The 26,269-nt window shown below is 42.4% G+C and overlaps 1 pseudogene; it reads right to left on the bottom strand.

Annotated features, from left to right (window-relative positions):
• LOC127660580 (leucine-rich melanocyte differentiation-associated protein-like) overlaps positions 1–26,269 on the bottom strand; it is a 295,294-nt pseudogene that overhangs the window by 5,604 nt on the left and 263,421 nt on the right.

The following is a 26,269-nucleotide window of genomic DNA, read 5'->3' as shown; positions in this document are numbered from 1 at the left end:
TGTACTTGTTAATTTCATTTGACTAATTGAGAGAGCGTAAAGAGGAGCACAACATTTCACTTTGCTATAAAACAGGGCGTTTTTACTCTTTAGGTTTACTTGGAGAAGTGCATAGCCCAAGGCCAGTCCTGCCATGACCTGAGCACTCTTCTAAACCTGTCAGACGTGAAATCTGCATTACGCTCAAATTAATGTATTACTATGTGACACGTTATGAATATTACATCACAAACACACTGCTGTCAGTCAGGAAAAGAATGGCCATCCTCAGCACCAAGTGAAGCATGGGTGACATTGCGAGAGAGTGGCGCCTTTTGGGTTCATCTGTATGGTAAATGATTCATACTGAACACAGTGTCAAGAAAAATGCACTTAGGTCTAAAGTAGACAAAAGAATGTGTTTCTCCCTCCCTTCTTCCCACCGCTAGTTTTCATGTTGAAAAGCTGACAAATGGTGGTAACATAGCATGGCATTTCACTCACATAGGCCCGGGCTTGATAATGAATGCATCGTTTCATCTTGTTAGGAAGGATATCAAACACTCATATGTGGTTATCACAATTCACACATGAAATCAAAAAAAAGGGAGATGAGTAGCTTTAAGAGCAGTGTGGTTATAGCCGAAAGTATCAGTCTTTGCTTGTGCAATGTGATTTATGGCATTGTGTTCATCCAAATAAATGATTACTGAAAGTTGCCAAATTACACACTGCTGGGGTAAAACATTTCTTTGCAGAAGAAAGGAAAACATCAGCATGATGAAAAAACGAAATAAATGCATTAGTACATACTGTATGCAAAATCAAACACTGATCGCATCACTTTGGGACACCAAAAATGTAAAACCTTGGAATAAAATTGTATCATTATATAATGTACACTAGGGTCCAAATGTCTAAGACCATTAGTGAAAATGCTTCTATTTAGCATTATTCTAATGTAATCATTTATTATTATTATTATTGTTGTAATTATTATTATAATTATTGTTATATACTTATTATTGTATAATGTATTAATACAATTTATTGGAGTTGAATGTATACAGTATATATATAAATATATATATATATATATATATATATAATTCGGTTTAAATTTTATTGTGAATTTCAGAATTTTCAATGCCACAGTATATTACAGATATTTCATATTTGCTGGGCCACAAAAATCTAAAATAATTAGCAGTATCAGTGTTCTTACCTGTATCTCTAATAATCATCCTTGTCTTTATCCATACTGACCAGCAGGCCTCATTTCCCAGAAGGCTCAGGTATTCCAGGGCTGGCATCACTTCCAACAAATGCTCTAGCAGACCCTCGATATCGGTGATGTGTCACAGGGCAGAGATCAAGGAATCCAGGCTGTTAATTACATTATCATTTTCTTTGCGGTCTTCCCTGCCCGGTTTTGCCAGCACAACCAGAACCCTCTAAAGGCACTCAATAGGCATTGTATTATCAGATAAAAAAGATTTACTACATTTTATGGTGAGAAATTTGGCATTTGCTGGAAGTTTGGCTGTGCTCTTCTCTTGTTTCTCTACCCATTTCCTGGGTGGCTTGGTGCAGAACATTAAAAACATTGACAAAATGATGGATGACTTGTGGTAAAAACAGTTAGTGACTCCCAAAGCCATTGAAACCCCTTCCCCTTCACCCAACACAGGGAAACAAACAGCTACTTCACAGCAAATTCATCACTAATACATTCACTTCATTGGAAAATGGTGCCCAAAACATGTCAAAATACAACCACACTAATGCAGCACTTGAATTTCAATGGCACCAGGCCACTACAGGATGTAAATAATTGACCCATTAGCATGTGCAGACCACTTCACAGCAGAATTTGGGTCTGAGCTGCTGACACTCTATCGGAGGAGAGCTGATAGGAGAACACAGAGTGCGTCTGCATTATTATTATGTAGATGGATAACATTCAGCAACAAACACCAGAGCATACATTTTTGTCACACTAGCACATTGTGCCACTTATTGCTCTTTTCTATCTCATCACACAAACTAAATGTAACATGGCTTAGTGATGTACCTGCCAACTGTCATCCAGACAGACTTCAAAAACGCGTAGATTTACTTTTGGCATGTTATACAGAAATACGTTGCTTTGTTAGCTTATTAAAGAACACTATACTTGCAAAGTTATAAAGAGTTTAGAATTTAAAGGGAAAGTGTACAACTTCTGCACCACTACTATGAACAAACAGAATTAAAACATAATGGTTTCTCAAACACTCCCCCATCTTCACAAACAGATAGCCCTGCCCCAAACTCACGCCGTTGGTTGAGCCAATGTGTTGGGTTTTTATATAAAAAACAGAGCAATATATTATAGCACCATGGTATCAAAGTGTCAACACTCTACAAGAATTCAACTTACATATGGCTTATTTTTAGTTGATTCTATAGTATTAATATTAAACTTGGATGTAAGAAGAACTATTTTAATTTTAAAACATCATACACTTTTCAAAATTACACACTTCATCTTTTAATATGAAGCAAAGTTAAACTTCGCTTTATGGTAACATAGCTTCGCTTTATCTACCCATAACATCTGTTTCTAAGAACAGGAAGTAGGTTTAACTAGGCTTTTTCTTTCAAGTCATGGGACTGCACTGATAATATTTTACTTGTCTTCCACTAGAGGTCACCATGGCACAGAATTCAGTAAGTTTATGATGCAGCCCCAGTACAGTGGACCTCAATTTAATACAATATCATCTCTTAAAGAGCATTTCCAGAGACGAACTGTGGCAAAAGGAGTGAATCGTAAACATGCAGTCGGAGACATTTCACTCTTACTGCAAGACTGTCGTTTTGCTAAAGCATGAAGTGAATAAGCAAAGCCTGAGAAAAGGATATTTGGTTATTATTGAGTGTCAGGGTATGGAGGCCCGGTAACCTGGGCAACCATAGGTCATTTCCAAGAAGATTGTTGTCCACAATCAGCTCTTCCAGTTGGGTGAACGCTTTCAGGCCTGTCAGTGACCTGCAATGATAAGGCAAGAGAGGAAAAATTATATGGCCCTAAATCTGGGAAGCCATTATGTGAAGAAATAAATATTTCAGACGGGCCCTTTCACACGCCGGAATAGTTTGGGCTTGGGACTGTCAGGGGAGTGAATGATAAGAATTAGTGGCGGTAAGATCCCCTGGCATGGTGCGGCATCCTTCACACGCTGGCAGCGTGAGTGATGAGGGTCACTTGTGAGTAGCCAGGATTCAAAACAAAAGGGCTTCAGAAATGCAGTGTGCGGGATGAATTTGTCAATGTCTTGTGCCTTCAGGCACCCAGCTTTGCCTGACCCTAACCCTCCATTCCCAAGATAAATAACTCTGTCACAGTTCACCTTCACTCCCCCAACACAAATTTAACTCGTCATCCATCATTTTCCCGGCACAAATCTAATACCTCGCCACAAACAGAATGAGTACAACTTCTGCAACTTTTATTCGATGATGAGTTGCTTTAGAGTTAAAAACAACTGCTTTTAAGGGGAAAACTTTGACACTGTTTCCTTTATTCGCCATTGTGACACCTAATCCACACAGACACATTCACAGGCCCCAAGGACTTTCTCTCTGTCTGGATTCCTTTCCCCGCCCTGTGTTGGCATAAAAATGATGGAGGGTGGTGCTCAGAGTAATGTTGGGGCCTTCCAAAGTTCATGGTGTGGAAGGTGTCTAAAAGCCGTGGTGTGTGTTTCTAATCCCTCAAATGGCAGGAGGCTGACAACCTACAATGTTAATGTGTCCACCCTTAGTTAAATGACATTTAGGTCTGTAAGCTCGCCTTGAGAACAGAACAATCAAATGGCAACTGAGATGGTAGTCTTGGACGCTCTTTGGGTGAGAAAGAAAAATAACACCTGCGTGTCGTAATCTTATGGTATGTGTTGTCATGGGGCCTTTTGTGGTAGCATGGAAAATCCCATGGCAATTTGGAAAGAGCAAATACAACACTCTTATCATGTACTACATGGCTGATGAAATTTTATGGGTTTGAAACAATAAGAAGGTAAGTATATGACATATTTTTGGCTGAACTATCCCTTACAGCATTAAAAGACAAAGCAAGCCAATAACCCATGAACAATAAGAGAAATATGTAGTATTTGTGTTGTCAAATTTTGTAAAAATCTGCTGGTAAAGAGAAACATTTCTAGCATGCCTGCTCGGTAAATGAAATCTGTAGTGCAAGCCCCCTCCACCTGGTTGCCTCAGCTATATCTGGGCGACTGTAATGTTTTTAGCTGCTTAGTTAAGAGGCAGCCGCACATCACTGGGGGGTTGCTTGATAATTGTTGTTTTCATGTCACAACTGCTGTGTGCAAAACGTGATTTAATCAGTAAATGCACAGCCAAGGGAGAGGCCAAATCATGTTCAGAACAACATACAGGGATTCAGTCCTAATTTACTAACACATTCTGCCTAAACATTTGTGCTGCCGAATTATTTACAACATATGTATAATGCACAAGTGGAGAAGTTTCAAACTGTGTTGCTATCAGAATGATTAATTACCTAGTGCTCATAAGAAAGCACTAGGTGCTTATGAAAAACAAAATGCTTAGTGTAAATACATAAGAAGAGGCAAACTAAAACTCGATCTCACACACACAAACACATGTAAACTTGGTATTTATATAATGTAAATTATAATTACTATAAACTAACCCAAACCCTAACCTGTAAAAGAACACTTTTCACATTTAAGAATAATAATAACATATATATATATATATATATATATATATATATATATATATATATATATATATATATATATATATATATATCAAGGCCTTTTGCAGCGCAAGTGCCGATCTGAACGGTGTCTAACATGCTGTCTTTCTAAGCAAAAGCTGGTGTAAGCATGACAGGACAGAGTCGTACCCTGTGTCAGCGCAGACCGCCAAGCTGCCCGGTCTTCTGCAAGGTGATGCCATCGATCAAGGTTGATCTTAAAGACATTCATGTCTCGCTTGACAACATCCTTAAAGCGGAGCTTGGGTCGACCACGAGGGCAGTGTCCCACAGCTAACTCCCCATGGAAGATGGACTTTGGGAGACGTTCATCTGGTATACAACGTACATGGCCAATCCATCTGAGATGCCTCCTCCGGAGCGTGGTGTACATGTCACTGCTGTTAGTGAGCTTCAGCACGGTGGTATTTGGGACCCGATCCTGCCATGACAGGCTAAGGATCTGTCGTAGGCAACGGAAGTGAAAAGCATTGAGCTTGTGCTCCTGCCGCCGGTATGTAGGCCACGTTTCGCTTCCATATAGCAGAACAGAGAGCACACAGGACTCATATACGCGCACCTTTACTTTGAGAGAAAGGTGACTGTTGTTCCAGACACGAGACTGAAGCCGCCCAAAGGTTGTTGAGGCACGACCGATCCTGGTATTCAATTCAGCATCAAGGCAGTTGTTTGCTGTCAAGGTTGAGCCGAGGTAGATGAATTTCTCGACAACCGACAGCACTGTGCCATTGATGGTGACGTGAGGGGAAGCAGAAACATTCTGAACCATCACTACTGTCTTCTTCAGGCTTATGATAAGTCCAAACTCTGTGCAGGCAGCAGCAAAATAATTGCACATCTCCTGAATTTCTTGTTCAGTATGAGCCATGAAGGCAACGTCGTCTGCATAAAGCAACTCACGCACAAGGACGCACTTCACCCTGGTTCTGGCCCTCAGACGAGCCAAGCTGAAGAAGTTGCTGTCATACCTGGTGTGCAGCAGAACCCCAACCGGATCAGGAAATGCCCGTCGCAGCACAGCCAAGAAATAGATGCCAAACAAGGTGGGAGCAAGGACACACCCCTGCTTTACTCTGCAGCAGACATCAAACTCATTTGAGCGGGCACCGTTGAACTGTATGGTTGCCCGCAACCCATCATGGAAGCCTTGGAGTATTGCAAAAAGAGTTGCCAGGCAACCGAGTCGCTGCAGAACGTGGAAGAGACCAGAGCGACTCACATAATCGAAAGCCTTAGTCAGATCGACAAACACCATGTACAATGGGCGTTGCTGTTCCGCACACTTTTCCTGAAGCTGGCGTACCGAGAAAATCATGTCCAAGGTCGAACGACCAGCACGGAAGCCACACTGACTCTCCGGCAGCACCTGATCAGCAACACGCTGCAGTCTTGGAAGAATTGCGCGGGCAAGTCAAGTCAAGTCAAGTGGTTTTTATTGTCGTTTCAACCATATACAGTTAGTACAGTACACAGCAAAAACGAGACAACGTTCCTCCAGGACCATGGTGCTACATAAAAACAACAAAGGACCAACACAGGACCACATGAGACAACACAACGAAATAAAATACCTATATAAAAAAAAACAACATATACCTATATAAAGTGCACGTGCAAACATGTGCAAAAAAGTACAGGACAGTACAACAAATTACTGACAATGAACAGGACAATAGACACAGTGCAGCGCCGACCAGTACTCAGTAGTGCAAAAAGATGACAGTTTCTAAAAATGTAAACATAACATACTATGAGATAATGTTCTATGCACATAGCAGTTATTGAGGTAGCAGACAGTTATAAAGTGACAGTAATTAAAGTGCAACTCAGGACACGTGTGTGTCAAACCAGTCTCTGAGTATTGAGGAGTCTGATGGCTTGGGGGAAGAAGCTGTTACACAGTCTGGCCGTGAGGGCCCGAATGCTTCGGTACCTCTTGCCAGGCGGGAGGAGGGTAAAGAGTTTGTGTGAGGGGTGTGTGGGGTCAGTCCACAATGCTGGTTGCTTTGTGGATACAGTGTTTTTTGTAAATGTCTTTGATGGAGGGAAGAGAGACCCCAATGATCTTCTCAGCTGTCCTCACTATCCTCTGCAGGGCTTTGCGGTCCGAAGCGGTGCAAGTCCCAAACCAGGCAGTGATGCAGCTGCTCAGGATGCTCTCAATAGTCCCTCTATAGAATGTAGTGAGGATGGGGGTTGGGAGATGTGCTTTCCTCAGCCTTCGAAGAAAGTAGAGACGCTGCTGGGCTTTCTTGGTGATAGAGCTGGTGTTGAGGGACCAGGTGAGGTTCTCCGCCAAGTGAACACCAAGGAATTTGGTGCTTTTGACGATCTCCACAGAGGAGCCGTTGATGTTCAGCAGAGTGTGTTCACCTTGTGCTCTCCTAAAGTCAACAACCATCTCTTTTGTTTTGTCGACATTCAGGGACAGGTTGTTGGCTCTACACCAGTTCAGTCAGCCGCTGCACCTCCTCTCTGTATGCTGACTCGTTGTTCTTGCTGATGAGACCCACCACGGTCGGTGTCATCGGCGAACTTGATGATGTGATTCGAGCTGTGCTTTGCTGCACAGTCGTGAGTCAGCAGAGTGAACAGCAGTGGACTGAGCACACAGCCCTGGGGGCCCCAGTGCTCAGTGTGGTGGTGGTGGAGATGCTGTTCCCGATCCGGACTGACTGAGGTCTCCCAGTCAGGAAGTCCAGGATCCAGTTGCAGAGGGAGGTGTCCAGGCCCAGCAGGTTCAGCTTTCCAATCAGGTGCTGGGGAATGATTGTGTTGAATGCTGAGCTGAAATCTATGAACAGCATTCGAGCGTATGAGTCCTTATTGTCTAGGTGGGTGAGGGCCAGATGGAGGGTTGTGGTGATGGCATCGTCCGTTGAGCGGTTTGAACGATCACGCAAACTGCAGTGGGTCTAGTGAGGGGGCAGCTGGGTCTTAATCTGCCTCATGACGAGCCTCTCGAAGCACTTCATGATGATGGGTGTAAGTCGCGACGGGACGGTAGTCGTTGAGGCAGGACACTGAAGACTTCTTTGGCATGGGGATGATGGTGGTGGCCTTGAAGCACGTTGGAACGGCGGCGCTGCTCAGAGAGATGTTGAAGATGTCGGTAAGAACATCTGCTAGCTGGTCTGCACATCCTCTGAGCACTCTGCCAGGAATGTTGTCTGGTCCAGCAGCCTTCCGTGGGTTGACTCTACGTAGAGTTTTCCTCACATCTGCCGTGGTAAGACAGAGCACCTGGTCGTTGGGAGGAGGTGGTGGTCTTCCTCGCCATCACGTCGTTCTGCACTTCAAACCGAGCGTAGAAGTCGTTCAGCGCATCTGGAAGGGAGGCATCTTTGTCACAGGCAACTGATGTTGTCCTGTAGTTGGTGATGGCCTGGATGCCCTGCCACATGCGCCGTGTGTCACCGCTGTACTGGAAGTGACTGTGGATTCTCTGGGCATGTGCGCGCTTTGCCTCTCTGATTGCCTGTGACAGTTTGGCTCTAGCTGTTCTTAGGGCTGCCTTATCGCCTGCTCTGAAGGCGGAGTCTCGGGACCTCAGCAGCGTGCGCACCTCCGCAGTCATCCACGGCTTCTGGTTGGAGCGTGTGGTGATGGTCTTGGAGAAAGTGACATCATCAATGCACTTGCTGATGTAGCTGGTCACTGATGCTGTGTATTCCTCCAAGTTGGTAGAATCGCCATATGTTGCAGCCTCCCTGAACACGTGCCAGTCAGTACACTCAAAACAGTCCTGAAGAGCAGAGATGGCTCCTGCTGGCCAGGTTTTCACCTGCTTCTGAAGCAGTTTTGTGCGTCTGACGAGCGGTCTGTATGCTGGAATTAACATAACAGAGATGTGGTCTGAGAAGCCGAGGTGGGGGCGGGGCTCTGCCCGGTATGCGCCTGGGATGTTTGTGTAAACAAGATCAAGCGCGTTCGCCCCTCTCGTTACAAAGTCCACATACTGATGGAATTTAGGGAGCACTGTCTTGAGATTTGCATGGTTGAAATCTCCGGTGACAATAAACAGTCCGTCGGGGTGAGCGTTCTGCAGTTCGCTCATAGCACCATACAGTTCACAGAGTGCTTCCTTAGCGTTAGCGCTGGGGGGAATGTAAACTCCGGTTATGCAAACAGTGGTGAATTCCCGTGGTAGATAAAAAGGTCTGCATCTAACAGTCACAAGCTCCAACAGTGATGAACAGTAACTAGAGACTAGCATAGAGTTCTATGCAAGGCATAGAACTTCTAGGGCAAGGCATTGTCCCGGAAGGCCAAGGAGCGAGATGCCACGGTAGTTGTTGCAGTCCTGCCTGTCACACTTATTTTTATAAAGAGTGACGATGTTGGCATTCTTGAGTTCTCTAGGGATGCATTTGTTCTGCCAACAGCGTCGAAACAGGCTGTGAAGCCGCCTGACCAGCACTGCCCCGCCACACTTCAGCAGCTCCGCTGGAATTCCATTACTGCCCGGTAACTTGTTATTCTTCAGTGCTGCAATCGCGCGCTCTATTTACATTGTTGAGATCTCCGTATCCAGCTCGTTGAGGACAGGTAGTTGTGGTACGGCAGCAGAAACAGCGTTCAAGTCGGCATCCACAGGAGTACCATACAGCAAGCTGTAATGCTCGACCCATCTACCAAGCTGGCCTGGGAGGTCGTTGACAACGGAGCCATCAATGGCTCGCAAAGGTGCTGTTTTTTTCACTGTAGGACCCAGTGCCTCATTGATGCCACTGTACATGCCACGTATGTCCCCAGTACTTGCACACCATTCTACCTTCTCACTGAGGTCCTGCCAGTACTGCTCGCATGCCTGGCGTGTAAGACGCTTGACGTCATTCCTGGCCATACGATAGTGAGCGATGGTGGAGTCATTTCTGTCTTGGAGAGCATTAAGACGGGCTGCACGCTTGTCAGCTAGGGCCGGGAGCAGAATAGCAGAGCTTGCAAGGAACCAGTCCAGCTGTTTCCTTCTACAAAGGCCGAAGACTTCAGATGCAGCCTCCATCATGGAACCTCTTAGCTCGGCCCAGGTGTTTTCAGGAGTGCCATCAACTCGTATTCATGTTTCTGCATCAGCTCAATGTTTAGCTTTGGAGTGGGCTTTGGAGTGGCACTGTGAATCTTCTTTGGGGTGAGTTTTAGAGTGCAGCGGGCTTGGTCGGTGTCACAGTCTGCAGAGTGCATACTCCTATACCTTTTTACAGCGTTGAGTTGGCGCCTCCTGACAATAATGTGATCAAGTTGATGCCAGTGTTTGGACCGGGGATGCATCCAGGTAACCTTGTTCCAGATGAGAAGGAACCCGGTAAGCATAGGCCATGAGAAGTGCACAACTCAAGGAGACATTGGCCGTTGTCATTGATGCTACCAATCCCAAAATGACCCAAGATCGGCCTCCAGGCAGTGACATCCCCTCCAACTCTGGCATTGAAGTCCCCAAGCAGAGCTAAATCCTCCCCGGCCGGGACGGAACGAATGACCTCGCTAACATGGGCATAAAAGGCGTCCTTGTCCTCAAAGGTCATGCCAAGAGTGGGTGCATAAGCAGAGAGGAGAGTGAGAAAGCCAGCCGAGTGTGACATCCGCATGGACATTAGGCGTGGAGAGCAAGCAGTTCAGAGAAGAGGAGGCAGTTGCAGAATGTCGACCTGACCACGCCTGCCTTGCACGCGTGTCCTGCTGAGCAACGACAGCCCTTGAATGCTGCAAGGGCTCCCGATTTGCCAGTCGCTGAATATATATATGACTTTCCATGCATACTATGGCACCGAGTGCCAGGGCAGAGTACAGAAGACGGATGTTTGCCCAGGACAAACACCTCCCTCTGGGTCCTACGCCACTGAATCTGACGGAGTGCAAGCATGACAGTCAAGAGCAACGCAGGATCGCCCCGCAGTAGCCTGCTAGCTTGGCCTGATACTCGCTGACCGTTGTCCCGCAAAGGATCTTCCGCCCACCGAGAAAGCTGTGGTAGACCAACCAGGAAAACGTTCCAATGCTCTACAACAGCTGCCAACTCCTGCTGCCGAGTTGACATATATATATATATATATATATATATATATATATATATATATATATATACACTCACCTAAAGGATTATTAGGAACACCATACTAATACTGTGTTTGACCCCCTTTCAGCCTTCAGAACTGCCTTAATTCTACGTGGCATTGATTCAACAAGGTGCTGAAAGCATTCTTTAGAAATGTTGGCCCATATTGATAGGATAGCATCTTGCAGTTGATGGAGATTTGTGGGATGCACATCCAGGGCACGAAGCTCCTGTTCCACCACATCCCAAAGATGCTCTATTGGGTTGAGATCTGGTGACTGTGGGGGCCATTTTAGTACAGTGAACTCATTGTCATGTTCAAGAAACCAATTTGAAATGATTCGAGCTTTGTGACATGGTGCATTATCCTGCTGGAAGTAGCCATCAGAGGATGGGTACATGGTGGCCATAAAGGGACGGACATGGTCAGAAACAATTCTCAGGTAGGCCGTGGCATTTAAACGATGCCCAATTGGCACTAAGGGGCCTAATGTGTGCCAAGAAAACATCCCCCACACCATTACACCACCACCACCAGCCTGCACAGTAGTAACAAGGCATGACGGATCCATGTTCTCATTCTGTTTACGCCAAATTCTGACTCTACCATCTGAATGTCTCAACAGAAATCGAGACTCATCAGACCAGGCAACATTTTTCCAGTCTTCAACTGTCCAATTTTGGTGAGCTCTTGCAAATTGTAGCCTCTTTTTCCTATTTGTAGTGGAGATGAGTGGTACCCGGTGGGGTCTTCTGCTGTTGTAGCCCATCCGCCTCAAGGTTGTGCATGTTGTGGCTTCACAAATGCTTTGCTGCATACCTCGGTTGTAGCGAGTGGTTATTTCAGGCAAAGTTGCTCTTCTATCAGCTTGAATCAGTCGGCCCATTCTCCTCTGACCTCTAGCATCAACAAGGCATTTTCAGCCCACAGGACTGCAGCATACTGGATGTTTTCCCTTTTCACACCATTCTTTGTAAACCCTAGAAATGATTGTGCGTGAAAATCCCAGTAACTGAGCAGATTGTGAAATACTCAGACCGGCCCGTCTGGCACCAACAACCATGCCACGCTCAAAATTGCTTAAATCACCTTTCTTTCCCATTCTGACATTCAGTTTGGAGTTCAGGAGATTGTCTTGACCAGGACCACACCCCTAAATGCATTGAAGCAACTGCCATTTGATTGGTTGATTAGATAATTGCATTAATGAGAAATTGAACAGGTGTTCCTAATAATCCTTTAGGTGAGTGTATATATATATATATATATATATATATATATACTTAATGTAAAGTCAGCTGATTATTTTATTTGTATTGCAATTAATAAAAAAAAAGTTAAAGGAAGAGTTCACCCAAAAATTATTATTCACTTACCCTGATGCCATCCCCGATATGCATGACTGTCTTTCTTCAGCAGAACACAAATTAAGATTTTTAGAAGAAGACAGATCTCTGTCAGATCTTTATTGTGGAAGGACACAGGTGCCAGCACTTCGACAGTCCAAAAGTCACATTTAGGCAGTATAAATTAATCCACACAACTCCAGTCGATCAATGAATGCGTTCTGAAGTTAATCGATACATTTGTGTAAGAAACAAGTCAATTATTAAAAGGTTTTTAACTTTAAATCGGTGCTTCCATCCAGGGTTCTGATATTGTTTGAAATGGCCATACTCACGTGTGACACTCTTTCTTCTGTTGTAAATAAGCGCCACTTCTGAATGCTCGCATGAACTCGCAGACGCGCTTATATCAGAATTCACATCAGCTGCTGGCAGCAATTGCTTTTTAAAAGTTAATAATGTTTTAATTATCTATTTATTTTTTACACAAATGTATTAATTTGCTTCAGGAGATATTCATTGATCGACTGGAGTCGTGTGGATTAATTTTATGCTGCCTAAATATAACTTTTGGACCATCAAATTGCTGGCACCCATGTACTTCCATTATAAGTATAATAAAAATTGTCTCAGAACGAGATGCTGCACTGCTTTAGCACTTTGGGACCGTCTTTAGGAGTGACCAGCTGTGAATATGTGCGCAACACGTCAATAAAATTGACTAGAATTTACAGCCGGTGACATCATCAGGATGCTCCGGTACAGGGGCTATAAATAGATGCGCCACAGGTGCATCGTCAGGTATTTTGTCTGAAGAGCAGTCCTGGGGCATCGTCAGTGCGGCAATGAAGCACAGCATCTGGTTCCGCTTTTTTCAGGGAATAGGGGTTACAGCTAAGAAACCCGAGACGTTCCCTATCAAAAAGCTACACTTTGATGCTGTGCTGATTTATTGTTTTGGGAACAAGAATACCAACGCCGCCACACTGCAGATGTCTGGACCCCTTACAGTTGTGTAGTTTTGCTCACAAGAGCGCGAGAGGTCTCAGACATGAGCTTGTGATGTTGACTCAAGGACATAAGAGCCCGGAGTGGCATGAACATCCAAACTATAAAATCTTATGAATGTTAGCGGAGAGGACCAGCCTGCCACATTACACAAAAATCGCATAGGGACACCTCTGGCCAAAGCTTTAGAGGAGGCGACCACTCTGGTAGAGTGAGCCCTGATACCTACTGGCGTACCTCGTAGGCCAGGGCAATAGCATCCCTCACCCAATGTGACATTGTTTGCTTGGTGGCGGCCGCCCCCTTGTTACACCCCCATGACAAACGAATAGTTTCCCTGACTTAAGCCACTGGCTAGTGCGGTGGACATAAGCCTGAAAGGCATTGACAGGACACAGTCCGTGATCCGGCACTGTAAACGGCAGGGAACAGAAGGCTTCAAGAGTGACCGGATGTTCGGCCGAGAAAGGAACTTTAGGCAAGTAGTCAGGATGAGGGTGCAATATTTGCTTTAGCCATTCCTGGGGCAAAATCTAAGCAGGATGGCAAAACAGACAAAGCCTGCAGATCCCCAATTATTTGTAGAGAAGAAATCTCCATAAAAAAAACATCTTTAGAGTCAGAAGTTCTGGTCTCAACCAGACCCTCAAGGACTATCGTTAAGTCCCATGAAGGGATCCTGGTCCTAAAAGGAGGTCTCAATAGCATGGCTCCACGAACGAAGCAAGCGAGCAGAGGACGTTTCCCCAATGGCAACCCGTCAATAAAGGCGTGGTAAGCCGATAGAGCGGCCACATAAACACTGAGAGTAGCGGGGCATGTGCCTGCTGATTATTTTACCTACAGAAAGTCCAGAACTGAAACAATCTGGCAATTAACATGATCTGCATTTTGTGCTCTGCACCATCTTTCAAAGACACCCAATTTGTTGGCATAACTTCCTCTAGTAGAGGGAGCCCTAGCACTTAGAATGGCCCCGATAACCTCAGGTGAAAGCCCAGTGCCCCTCAGTTAGTACCTTTCAGCCTGAGACAGAAGGTCCCTCATGTCCGGACTCGCACAAGGCCAGCCGTCGAGGAGAGACATTATCTCCGAGAACCATAGTAGTAGTCTCTTACATAAACTATCATTGAGAGTCAAGACCCTTGCTGGCGAACTCCGGCCAACACTCCCGGGAGCAGAGAAACTGTAGGAAACACATACATGCGCATTATGGGCCATGTATGTGCCATCACGTCCAGACCCAGGGTGGCTGGGTGATTCAGAGAGAAGTAGAGGGGACATGTCTGTTGTGAGGCAAAGAGGTCCACTTCTGCTCTGTAAAATCTCAACCAGATTTGCTTGACTACCTCGGGGTGGAGTTTCCACTCCCCCATCTGTATTTTCTGTCTGGACGGTAAATCTGCTCCCACATTCAGGCATCCAGGGATATAAACTGCTCTGATTGACAGTAGCTTGCCCTAGGCCCAAAGAATAATCTGCTGTGCCAGTCTGTTCAGCTGTTGTGAACGTAGATCTCCTTGATGGTTTATGTAAGAGACTATTGCTGTGTTGTCCACCCGCACCAGGACATGGCAGCCTCTCAGATACTGGAGGAAGTATTTCAGGGCCAGAAATACAGCCATCAACTCGAGACAGTTGATGTGCCAATCGAGCTGATGACCCTTCCATTCCCCTTGAGCTGGAGGACCACTTAAGACAAATGGGACCCAAAGTGAGGAACTGGGGTCTGAACCACATAGAAAGGGTACAAAACGTGAGGCACATAACCCTTACCTTGAATGAAATCCCCTGGCTTTGAGCCAAAACTGGAACGGTCTCATGTGCAAAAGGCCCAAAGGAATCACCGAGGATGCAGATACCATGAGACCTAGTATTCGTTGATACTGACGAACAGTGTAACCTTGGCCTAGCCTGACTTGGCTCAGGGTGTTCTGAATGGTCTCGATTTGAGCGGGAGACAATTGTGCCCGCATCATGAGCGAATTCCATACGACCCCCAGATAGGTAGTTTCCTGAGTGGGTGAGAGAACGCTCTTTTTGATGTTGAGTCTCAGGCCCAGAGAAACCAGATGAGCTAAGACGATATCCCTGTGCTGTAATGCCAGTTCTTGAGACTGTGCTAGTATCATCCAGTTGTCTATATAATTCAGAATGCGGATGCTCCGGAGTCACAAAGGAGCCAGTGCTGCATCCATGCACTTCGTGAATGTGCGGGGTGATAGGGCTAGGCCGAATTGAAGAACCCGAAATTGCAAAATCCCCAAAAGCGAACCTCAGGAACTTCTTGTGTTGTGGCAGAATTACTATATGAAAGTATGCATCCATGAGATCGATCGTGACCATCTAATCGTGATGTTGGATTTGAGACACGACCGTCTTGACTGTTAGCATCTTGAACTTGAGAACCCTGACTGACCAATTAAATTCTCAAAGGTCTAAAATCGGACGCACCCCCCTATCCTTCTTGGAAACCAGGAAGTACATGTTCTATGGCCCCTTTGACCAAGAGATTTTGCAGTTCTTTCCACAGTAGACATGTTAGTTCCGGTTTCACGGTAGTGGAAACCATGGCGTTGAAACGTGGAGACGGCAAACAAATTTAAATCTGTAGCCTTTTTCTACTGTTCTTAGGACCCATATAGAGACACCCTTCAGTAGCTTCCACACTGCTAGGTTGGATGGGTATCAATTGAGATGGGTATCAATTTTGACACTTCCTGTTGAGGGGATGACCGTGTCCTGGACTACGGCAGGAAGCAACGGAACACCCAACATTTCGCTGGAAACCGCTAACTCCCCAAACACCAGAGGCGGCAGAATGGAGAGGTTTTGTGGAGGTATCGGGAAGGTACAGGAGGATGTTTCACGTGCCCCGTCCCGAGGGGGGCTACCCCCAAAAGGCTGGGTGCAAAACCTTCAGGGCTTTCTCTTCTTAGAGATGACGGTCCTGAGGTCTTGCTTTGGGGGCTGTTGAGGGCAACGAACCAGTCCTGTCTCTACGAGGGGGAGCTGATTCGCCGCGCTCTGTTTTTGAGCCATGCTGACCAAAGCAGCCATAGACTGGCCAATGGCATGATCCGACTGTTTGGTCACCTGGAGAAACAGATCCGTGGCTCGATGAAGCTCTGAGAAGGCCTCTTCGTCAACTGTAGTGCCCGCACTCAGGTCCTTCAACAGGTCAGCCTGGTACGCCTGTAACACAGTCATAGTGTGTACAGGAGAACATCATGTGCGAAATGTTAATATAGTGGAGGATAAGAGTTTAAGAGATTTAATACCATTGCAATGAAAATGCATCCTTTGTGGGTACTAATTATTTTAATTAGTCAAACTCCAACTTAGACGTTGGGAAATGTTTAATGCACGCTGTAAATAAAAATAAAAAATATCTTACCTTACACTTCACAGCAGGTGCACTTAAGATCATATTATATATTATCAAACATATAATGTGTTTTTTAGATGTTTATAATATTGATTATGATAGATAAATCATGCAGATACAGGTCAGCAGCTTCAGTTAATGTTCACATTAACCATCAGAATGGGTAAAAAAAATTATTTCAGGGATTTGGATCATGGCATGATTGTTGGTGCCAGAACAGATCGGAGGAACGGCCATCGTCCGCAAGGGGAGTAGAGGCTTGCTGCCGGCCGCCTGGAGTGGTGGAACCGCTGCCAGGGTTGGAGGACTCGCTCTGTTCTGCCCGGGGAGTAGCGGCTGTCATCGCCAGAGGGTGGTGGAGTGGTCGAGGACCAGGAGACGGCGTGTCTGGGAATAGGCGAGCAATTTTTTTTCTCTCTCACTGTCACTCCGCCTTGCCCTTTCCCTCTCCTCTTTGCCCTACCCTTGTCTCACTCTCAGGTCTCGAAATGCAGGGAAAGCCTGCCAGCAGTCATGGCCAAAGGAGGAGGGTTTTGTACGTCATGCCGGGGGTTCCCCGGCCAGAGGCAAAAGAGTGAGGAGTGTAACGAGGAGGAGGTTGGATCCAGGCCGTGAGCTGCCATGTGTGTTTATATTTGAGTATTTACGTTTTCATTAAACATTATTTTGACTGTTCAGCTGGTTCCCGTCTCCTCCTTTCCCATCCTTAACCTTGTCAAATTAGTTTTTTTCAGATTTAGCATCACTTTGTTTTTCATTTCACACACACGCACGCACACACACTTTTGTACTCCTATCATTCCGAGGACTCTCCATAGACATAATGATTTTTATACTGTACAAACTATATATACTATTCCCTAACACTACACCTACCCCTAAACCTAAACTTCATAGAAACCTTTTGATATTTATACATTTTTTTAAAAAAAAACATTGTTTAATATGTTTTTTAAGCTATACGGATTACAGGGACACCGGAGGACAGGGGTGTCCTCATAAACCACATTTATAGCATAATACCCTTGTAATTACTAGTTTGTAACCTTAACAAATGTCAAGTCATCTTGTCAAGCCATTTCATAGGGTCTAAACAAAAAGCTGACCAAAAAATTTATAAATGTTTGGCATATAGTATATACTGTACATATTTAAAATGTATTTCGCTAACTGAAAAACAGAACAAAAATATTGATGACTTATCTTGCACATAAGGGCGTATACAAATTTGTCAATCCATGTCAATCCATTTCAAAGCTTTCAATTAATCATGCATATTTGTAGATGCTGACAGCTTGCTGACATGTAAAAGGACCAAAGCACCTTCTCCACTCGCAAACTGCATGTCGGCTTCCAGACCACATCAAAAGACTGCAATGCAAATGCATTTAAGCATCCTTTCAAAACCAGGGCCTGTAAAACAAATTACTAAGCAGACTATCCTCAAAAGAAGCCAAACAAGACGACAAGAGCACAGACAATGACACAGAGATGGCATGACGGAGATGAATGGATCGATAGACAAATACTAAAGCGGACATGCTGATTGATAAACTGCGGCTGACAACAAGGGAAAAAACACTTTGTGATTATTGGTTGAAATGTCAGTTACTACAGACATTAGCCAGCATTCTCAGGTCACATGTCCATAAAAGGAGAGAGATAAAATAGACAAGAAAAGGAAATAGAACAGAGCACAACAGTAGGGTTATGGGAGTAAAAATCCCATTAATTTTCTCCATAAGGAAAAGTATTGTAAGTGATAACGTAAAAAACATTCAAGACAGACCTACCTTGAGCTCTTGTTAAGTGATGACATATGCTTCTGTAGAAGCCACAAGTCAATTTCAACATTATTAAAAAACATATATATATATATTTTCCAATAATGTTTATTTTCCAAATTATTTTGGTGAAAAACTACACTACCCATAATCCTGGTAGAGAGACAACCAATCAGAGAAGTCTCTATTTGCATGAAAATGTAAATCACACTCCCATGAGTCAGTCTCCCTACACTCTTGAACTAATAATAACTTTGTATATATTTGAGATTTCGCAATAATATATTGTATTTTTACAATATAAGCTATGGCTATAAATTAATGTAATGTACATTACACAATTCACATTATTGTATTGTCATTTATGATTTTATTTAATCATTTGCGATGATTTATTGGATTTGTAGCTCATTGCCTAATAAAATTAAGTTGTGACAGGGTGGAAGGCACGGCCGGGTCGTGATTTTACACACCCGGTCCCTTATCAGGCTAATCAAGCCTCCAAGAGGGATAAAGGTCGACTGTGGACAGTGGTGTGACAGAGAGAGAATGTTTATGGGAAGCTATCCGTCCTATGTGTGTCTTTGTGTCTTTGGTTTATTTCTTCATTAAAATATGATTTATATTGTCAAGCCGGTTCTCGCCTCCTCCTTACCCTTTTTTGTTATGCATTCCATATTTACTTATGCAATAGATTTGATTGATGTATGTCAATAACCTGTAATACACTTAATTTGTCTCATTCCAAACACCAAACTTTTCTTTCTTCTGTGGTTCTCAAATGTTTTGTGCCTTTTGTTTTAAGATTTTGTATTACTTGTCATGAGACAGAGATGGACAAACAATACTTCTGGAACCAAGGCCACTGAAAAGGGGTTTGTCACTGTTTTGCTCCACTGAGTTATACACCTGCTGAGACAGTAGAATTGAAGGTCTCCAGAGTAAGCAAATACTGCAAACCATAAACAGCGTTCTTACACCCACTCGCTGAACGGGATGATCTTAGACACAGTTCTCATTCAGACACACTCACACTCCATTTGTATTCCAAGTCTGTGTTCCATTGATCCCATTCAGTAAAAGCCTCTGTCTTTATGATATTCACTCTTTGATATTTCCCTTTGCTACTGGCCATTAATTCTCTTGTTTGCTCGTTGGTTTAAATAGGGCCTTTCTCTTGCCTACTCTCTTTCAGTGGTTTTTGAGTCCCCAGTGGGTCTGGACTTGACAGAGTAGCTCTGATCATCTTTTCATATTAGTCCTCCTCATATCCTCAGCTCCACAGTGTCACACATGTGTCTGGAGCCAAAAGCTGTGTCCCAGAACAGCCACAGGCAATCTAAACCTTACATACTCAACAGCTGATCTAAAAAAAAAAAAAACAGCATCACACTAACCCACCTCAGCTAAGTCTCAAAGCATGACTCAGATTTTGTCTGCAGACAGAACCTACATACAAAAAGTTGCTCAAAATAGTATTTGGATCCTTTAAGCACTACTAAAATTGTATGTATCTAATAAAATGTCAAACCAAGGGGCATTTAATTTAAAGAATGATAAGCACAAGCACACATTTCAAGCAAAACAAAGATATTCAGTTCAAAATAATGACAAATGTATTTGGACACTTCCTGGTTTTCAGACAAACTTTTTGGCTCATGTCTATAATTAATGTGACGAACTGTACCTCTGTTGGCTTAAAGGAAACTGACTTCATACACTCACTGAGAACTTCATTAGGAACACCTATACACCTACTTATTCATGCAATTATCTAATCATCCAATCATGTGGCAGCAGTGCAATGCATACAATCATGCAGATATGGGTCAGGAGCTTCAGTTAATGTTCACATCAACCATCAGAATGGGGAAAAAACATGATCTGATGATTTGGACCATGGCATGATTGTTGGTGCCAGATGGGCTGGTTTGAGTATTTCTGTAACTGTTGATCTCCTGGGATTTTCACGGACAAAAATCCGTGAAAATTTTCGGGAGTTTACTCAGAATGGTGCCAAAAACAAAAAAAAAACATCCAGTGAGTGGCTGTTCTGTAGACAGAAATGTCTTGTTGATGAGAGATGTCAATGGAGAACTGTTGAGATGAGAGAAAGGCTATGGTAACTCAGATAACCACTCTGTACAGGGCTGGACTGGTCATAGGGAGAACCTTTACCACACACACACACACACACACACACACACACACACATACAACTACCCCGCTAAACAACTATTGGGCTGGGTTTTAATTCAAATCCAGGGCTGATTTCTCTTCCCAGTCCACCTCTGACTCTGCTGGATGAGCTCTTACAGCAAAAGACTATGCAGTACACTTTATTAGAACCGAAGTTTTCTTAATAAAGTGCACAGTGATTGTTCATACACTAAAAACACCTTGACCCCAGTTGGTTGGAAATTGCAAAAATGGCTGAGAAAACTCAAACTAATTCTGATAAAAAGAGAGGCCAAATATGCAATAAAATAAAATAATTTTAAGTGTGGCTTAAGTGACCAAAAGCGCTAAAACACTTTTTAGGGCCACTGTAAGGTAAGACTGCAAGAGCAATAGATGCCTGGACAAAGAATTGTGTCCTCTTGTACATTATGGGTTCCTTTACAAAGACACCCAAATTGTTTGGAATCTTTTCCTGTGTGAGGATTGAGATCAGACTTCAGGCCTTGTTTTAAAGTTTGAAAAGATTTAACATCAAAGCTGTCTCCGGTGCAGGAAAAGTAATGTTTTTATTCCAAAGAGGCAGCAAAGGCTTGGGGGTGACAGGCAAATTGACATGCTGTTCACAGGGCAAAAGATAAATGTTTGATGAATTTGCCAATCCGGTTGGAGTGATGGGCTTCATATGTGCATAATGGACTGGCTGCCTGGCAGTTCTGATTGCCTGCCAAGATATGGAACTATAATAAATGAAAGAGGCAAGCAGGGCTGTAAAAACAGGGATTGGACTGGTTTAAATAAACTTAAAAACAAGTGGAGAAGAAAAAATGCAGATGCCACTGCAAAGAGATGTGCTGTCCACCAAAGGATATGACAAAGCCCTAGCTCATAAACTTTTCATCGCACAGAGAGGAAATTAGTAAATCAGCTATTGCTGAAAGAATTGTCTATTGAGATATGTGTGAGCAAAACACAGCTGTATTTTCGTTCTTCTAAATAATCAGTATTTTTTGTCATGTTTATTCTATTTTGTTCTTGTTTTCATGTCTTTTACTTTGAAAATGTAGTTTGGGTTGTCATGTCATGTGATTTCCTGTTCCCTCATGTGAATTTGTCATGCATTTCCCCTGTTCATGTGTCTTGCTTTCATTGGTCCATTGTTTGATTACTTTGTTATCAGTTCTAGTTTGTCATTGGTTTAGTTTAATAGTCTAGTTATCTTGTTTATAGCTCTGTCTGTTCATTGGTTATCTAGTTACCCATGTTTGTGTATTTAAGCCCTCATGTTTGACATTGTCTCTTGTGAGGTATTGTGTATGTAACTTTGTTTTATCTTGTCAAGTCAAGTCAAGTCAAGTCAAGTCAAGTCATTAGTCAAATCATTTCATGTCTAGTCTAGTCGTTCATGGTTATGTTTTGTTTCGATTTACATTTTTAGTCAGGGTTTTTGGAAATCACATTTTGGAAATAAACTTCACTTTACCATCGTCTCTTTGTCTGCCTGTCATTGCCTGCCAGCATTGTTACATTTGTCTTATTTTCCAGTAAAAAGATCTAAATATCAGTATAAGAAGATACATTTACTTGAGAAGCAACATTGTGGAAGATGATAAAACTTCCTTTTAGATAATATATATTTAATTATTATAATCTTTTGTAAAGTTCATTGAATATATATATATATATATATATATATATATATATATATATATATATATATATATATATATATATGTATAAACCAAAGCAAGTTTATACTTAAAAGAGGTAAAAATGCCAGTTTTTCCTATTGTGTCATTTTAAATGTTTTTCATCAACCGTACAACCTTGAATATAATCTTGACAACATCTTCATCAGGTTCTGGCAGAATATATGTGCACTGCCCAGCAAAATGGGCTTAATGCACTCCCAGCTTGAACCTGCATGCAATTCTGTTTTCAATCTTCAAAAATATGATGGCTTCGAATGCTGCAGCGCTATAAATCTCCAGCTTGGCAGTATTAGGCAGCCATTATCTAGCCTAATCTCAGCCCCTCCACCCCACCTGACTTCAAACATGTCACCAGGCCTCGGGTGGCAGCAATTTACAGATCACATGTGTAAGGAAGTGGGCTTCAGCTATGTTGCAATTTACATGTGTTAAAGGCTTATGGAGCAGCCATCCTGCAGATTTAATGGGGACACACACCGGTCGGGTGATTTTCTTCCAATCTATAGTGTACATTTTGGTTTGTTATTTACATGGATATTCACAAACCTGCAGTGAATAATTCAGCTTCATTTAACAACACTATAATTACAATATACAGCAATGCATGTACCACATACAAATAAAGACTACTTATAAAGAGCTAAAGACTTTTTTTTTTTTTTAGCTAAATGTGTGAAATGGAAAAATTGCAAAGAACGAACACATGGGGTTCCATGGAAGAGAAAGTGAGGGAAAAGTACATAAAGTAAAGGAATAGATCACTTAAAAATGAACACTATGTAATCATTTACTCAAATTGCTCAATATCGTTTACGTCCCAGTTTTATTACATTTTTTCTGTGAAACACAAAACGATATCTTAGGCAGAATGTTAAAGCATTGTGAAAATGGATGGTAATTTTTAGAGAAAGGGATACTGTAAAAGTATCTTTATTAGTGCTGTCAGTCAATTAATATTTTTAATTGAGATTAATCGCATACATTTTCATACTTATTTATGATTAATCACAGATTTTGGAAGTGTTGAAATTTGACTTTGTATATATATATATATATATATATATATATATATATATATATATATATAATTCTTGTCAAAATGCATTTATTTCCTCTTTTAGGAAAGAAAGCAAAACAATATGTAACAATATAATGCTTTAAAATATTTTTATAAACAAAGCTTTCTGCAGAATAAAGATTGAAATGCATTAAAATAACACCAATTTAAGTAACATTAAATGTTTCATAAAGTCTAAGTGGGAGTTTGAATAATTTAAAGAACTAGTCCCCCCATAGGTTGCATTTGTATTGCAGTGGGCGTTATATATATCTTAAACTCTCATCCCCCACAATATTTATCAGCCAGCAGACTGTGGCTATCCTCTTTGCTACAGCAATCTTGAAACTGGTTTCATGATTCACATCAGGGTGTCAACAGCAGCGTCAAGCACTGCTTTGATCCACATGATTAGTGCTGCAAATACATCTCATTCTACATTTTTGTGATAGTTAAAAATGTATCTGCTTCTGTGGTTAAATTGTGCCATACAAAGTCTGCAAAGTACTTGCTATCTGTCTGACATCCCATTTGGGCTTTTTTAGTACATACAAATAGCATTAAGAGGTCCTTTCCCATCGCTGTTGTGTGTGTGTTGTGGTGTGTGCGTCAGTGTAATGACTCAGATCAGACACAGAGCAAAGCTTCCGCCCTAGTCCCACCAGTGTTTTATCTGGTTTATGCCAATGATAGCTGGCTTTAGAAGACAAAATGTAACAGTTCTTCACTGATAGTGTTTCACTCTGCCGTAGCTCACAAATTTGTGGGAACATTTTTTAAACTTGCTAAGATTGGTCATGTGATGCATGAGAACCAATGCAGTTTGAGGTCAATGATGTCTAAACTGGTGTGACACATATAGAATAGACTTCAGCGCAAGGGGTAATATGGACTATTTTTATGATACGTTTAAGGTTGTTTTTGGTCTTTTTGGAGTTTGGTAATGTAAAAAAAAAAAAACGACTTTATTTGTATGGGGGGAAAAAACACCTTGGACATTCTGCCTCACATCTTATTTTGTGTTTCACGGAAAGAAGAAAAAGAATGCGTTTAAACGACAAGTTCTGGAAGACAAAATTTCATTGAGTTTTTAGCTAAACAATTTTTGAATGCCACCACTGGCTGGACCAGGAAGTTGTGTGCTGAGATTGGTGGGGTTAAGTTGGGTCGAGTCGGGTGGGGATCATCCAGAAGAAGGACTGAGGCTAGGGATGAAATGCCTGGTGAATTAAAGACTGCTTCTCAAGATTCACAGCTCTCAGTGGTAGGAGGTTAATATTCTCACATGTCATTAGGTCTGCTGGCTTGGCTGACGGCTCATTGAATCAGTCAGCAAATTATTTCCTCATGCGGCAAAGGACAGCACAATTCAAAGGGAGAGGGGGTTGAGGTCAGAGCCGCTCCGCTGTGATTAATAGCCCAAGATCAGCCCAGGTTGGACGTAAGGTAAAAATGTGACAGACGCTTTCGACAGAGCTGACGCTTTAGGCCAGGTTTGACCCCATGGCTCTGGCAAACTTTGTTTCCAGTGCAAAGTCTAACTTTGTTTCCAGTGTCAAGTCTGACTGACCTGATGGGCCATGTCAGGGCAACCTGGACTCTATAGGCTGAGTTAAAGTGTACACAAATTGTGTCTGATCACTGTGAGTATCTTTCTAATCACTTACCATCACTCTAATCATGCAGAACTCACAATCTGTCTGTTTAAAGGTGATGTAATTGTTTTCAATGTTAAAATACTTTCTTCAATCCCAATTTAATATGCAGAGATAACTATGAGTAAGCCATTTGTAGGTTTATTGCCCCGAAAAGTGTATCGATATAACAAAATTGGCTAAAACTACGTCATGGGCTTGGGGTATATATATATATTTTATTTACATTTTTTTGGATAATGATCCTTTGGCCAAAAATACAGACATATTAGTCTAAATTGAGTGGTAAGTCATTTTAACTGAAAACACATAAAACACAGTTGAATTTGTTTGTCACATTCAATACCACATTATAAATGTACACAGCATTACATCTGGAAGCTACTTTAAAATAATTGACATGATGTAAAATGTAGGCATTATATGATTAAATCAAAAACATAGCCAGCCACTTTATTTTGGAAGCACTGCAGCGTAACTTTATATGGGTCTGCTGGCAGAGAAATGCTCAACACCATTTCTCTTCATGCCTCTTGGCCTCCTTGTCTCTTGTGCAACCCAGTTTTTTTTAAACAACACCACTGACTGATTATACCTCTCCTCGCAAAACAAATGCATTCACCCTTTCGTACCGCTGCCCTGGAAATCAATTCTATTCTTTACAGATAGTTCTGCAGTCATCTGCCATCACTGTTTATCTGAGAGGGAAATGTATCTTAAGGCACTTTGCATTGAGATAAATGCCAAAAAGTAAAATCAATGACTTTGAAAATGGTGCAATAACTTGGGCGGATATAAGCCTTAATGTAAAAGAATGGCGACCAAAGTGTATCCATTAGGCCCTTTCAGCAGAATATTTCTAACATGACTATGAGTTTCAAGCTATTTTCAAGCCTTTTAGCCATCCATTTACATGCACATCATTTTCTGGTCCATGTTCTGATTATTCTGGAAAGGGCGTTACATGCTTGACGGATATTGGAACATTCCTGTAAAACGGTTTTCAGCTGATTCAGAATAAACCAAGAAATAACATCTTTTTGCCGCTATTTTCTTGTGGAAATACTGGAGATGTTCGCTCTTGCCATTTATTACGCTACTTTTTTATTAAGTTTGCACTGTAATTTAATCAACTCTCATTCATGACATTCATGAACTGCAAAAGTATTAAAGTACTTTCACTCATCTGAATATATATTTGTTTATTTCTTTTAACATTTCTAATGAAAACAAAAAAAAGTTTGCTTCACTCTCCAAAAATTTGTTTTTTTCAATAGCTTCTGTTTCCTGGCC

The sequence above is a fragment of the Xyrauchen texanus genome, chromosome 20, assembly GCF_025860055.1.
Source record: "Xyrauchen texanus isolate HMW12.3.18 chromosome 20, RBS_HiC_50CHRs, whole genome shotgun sequence".
In the NCBI taxonomy this organism is placed as follows: domain Eukaryota; kingdom Metazoa; phylum Chordata; class Actinopteri; order Cypriniformes; family Catostomidae; genus Xyrauchen; species Xyrauchen texanus.
This window is presented reverse-complemented; position numbering and strand designations above follow the sequence as displayed.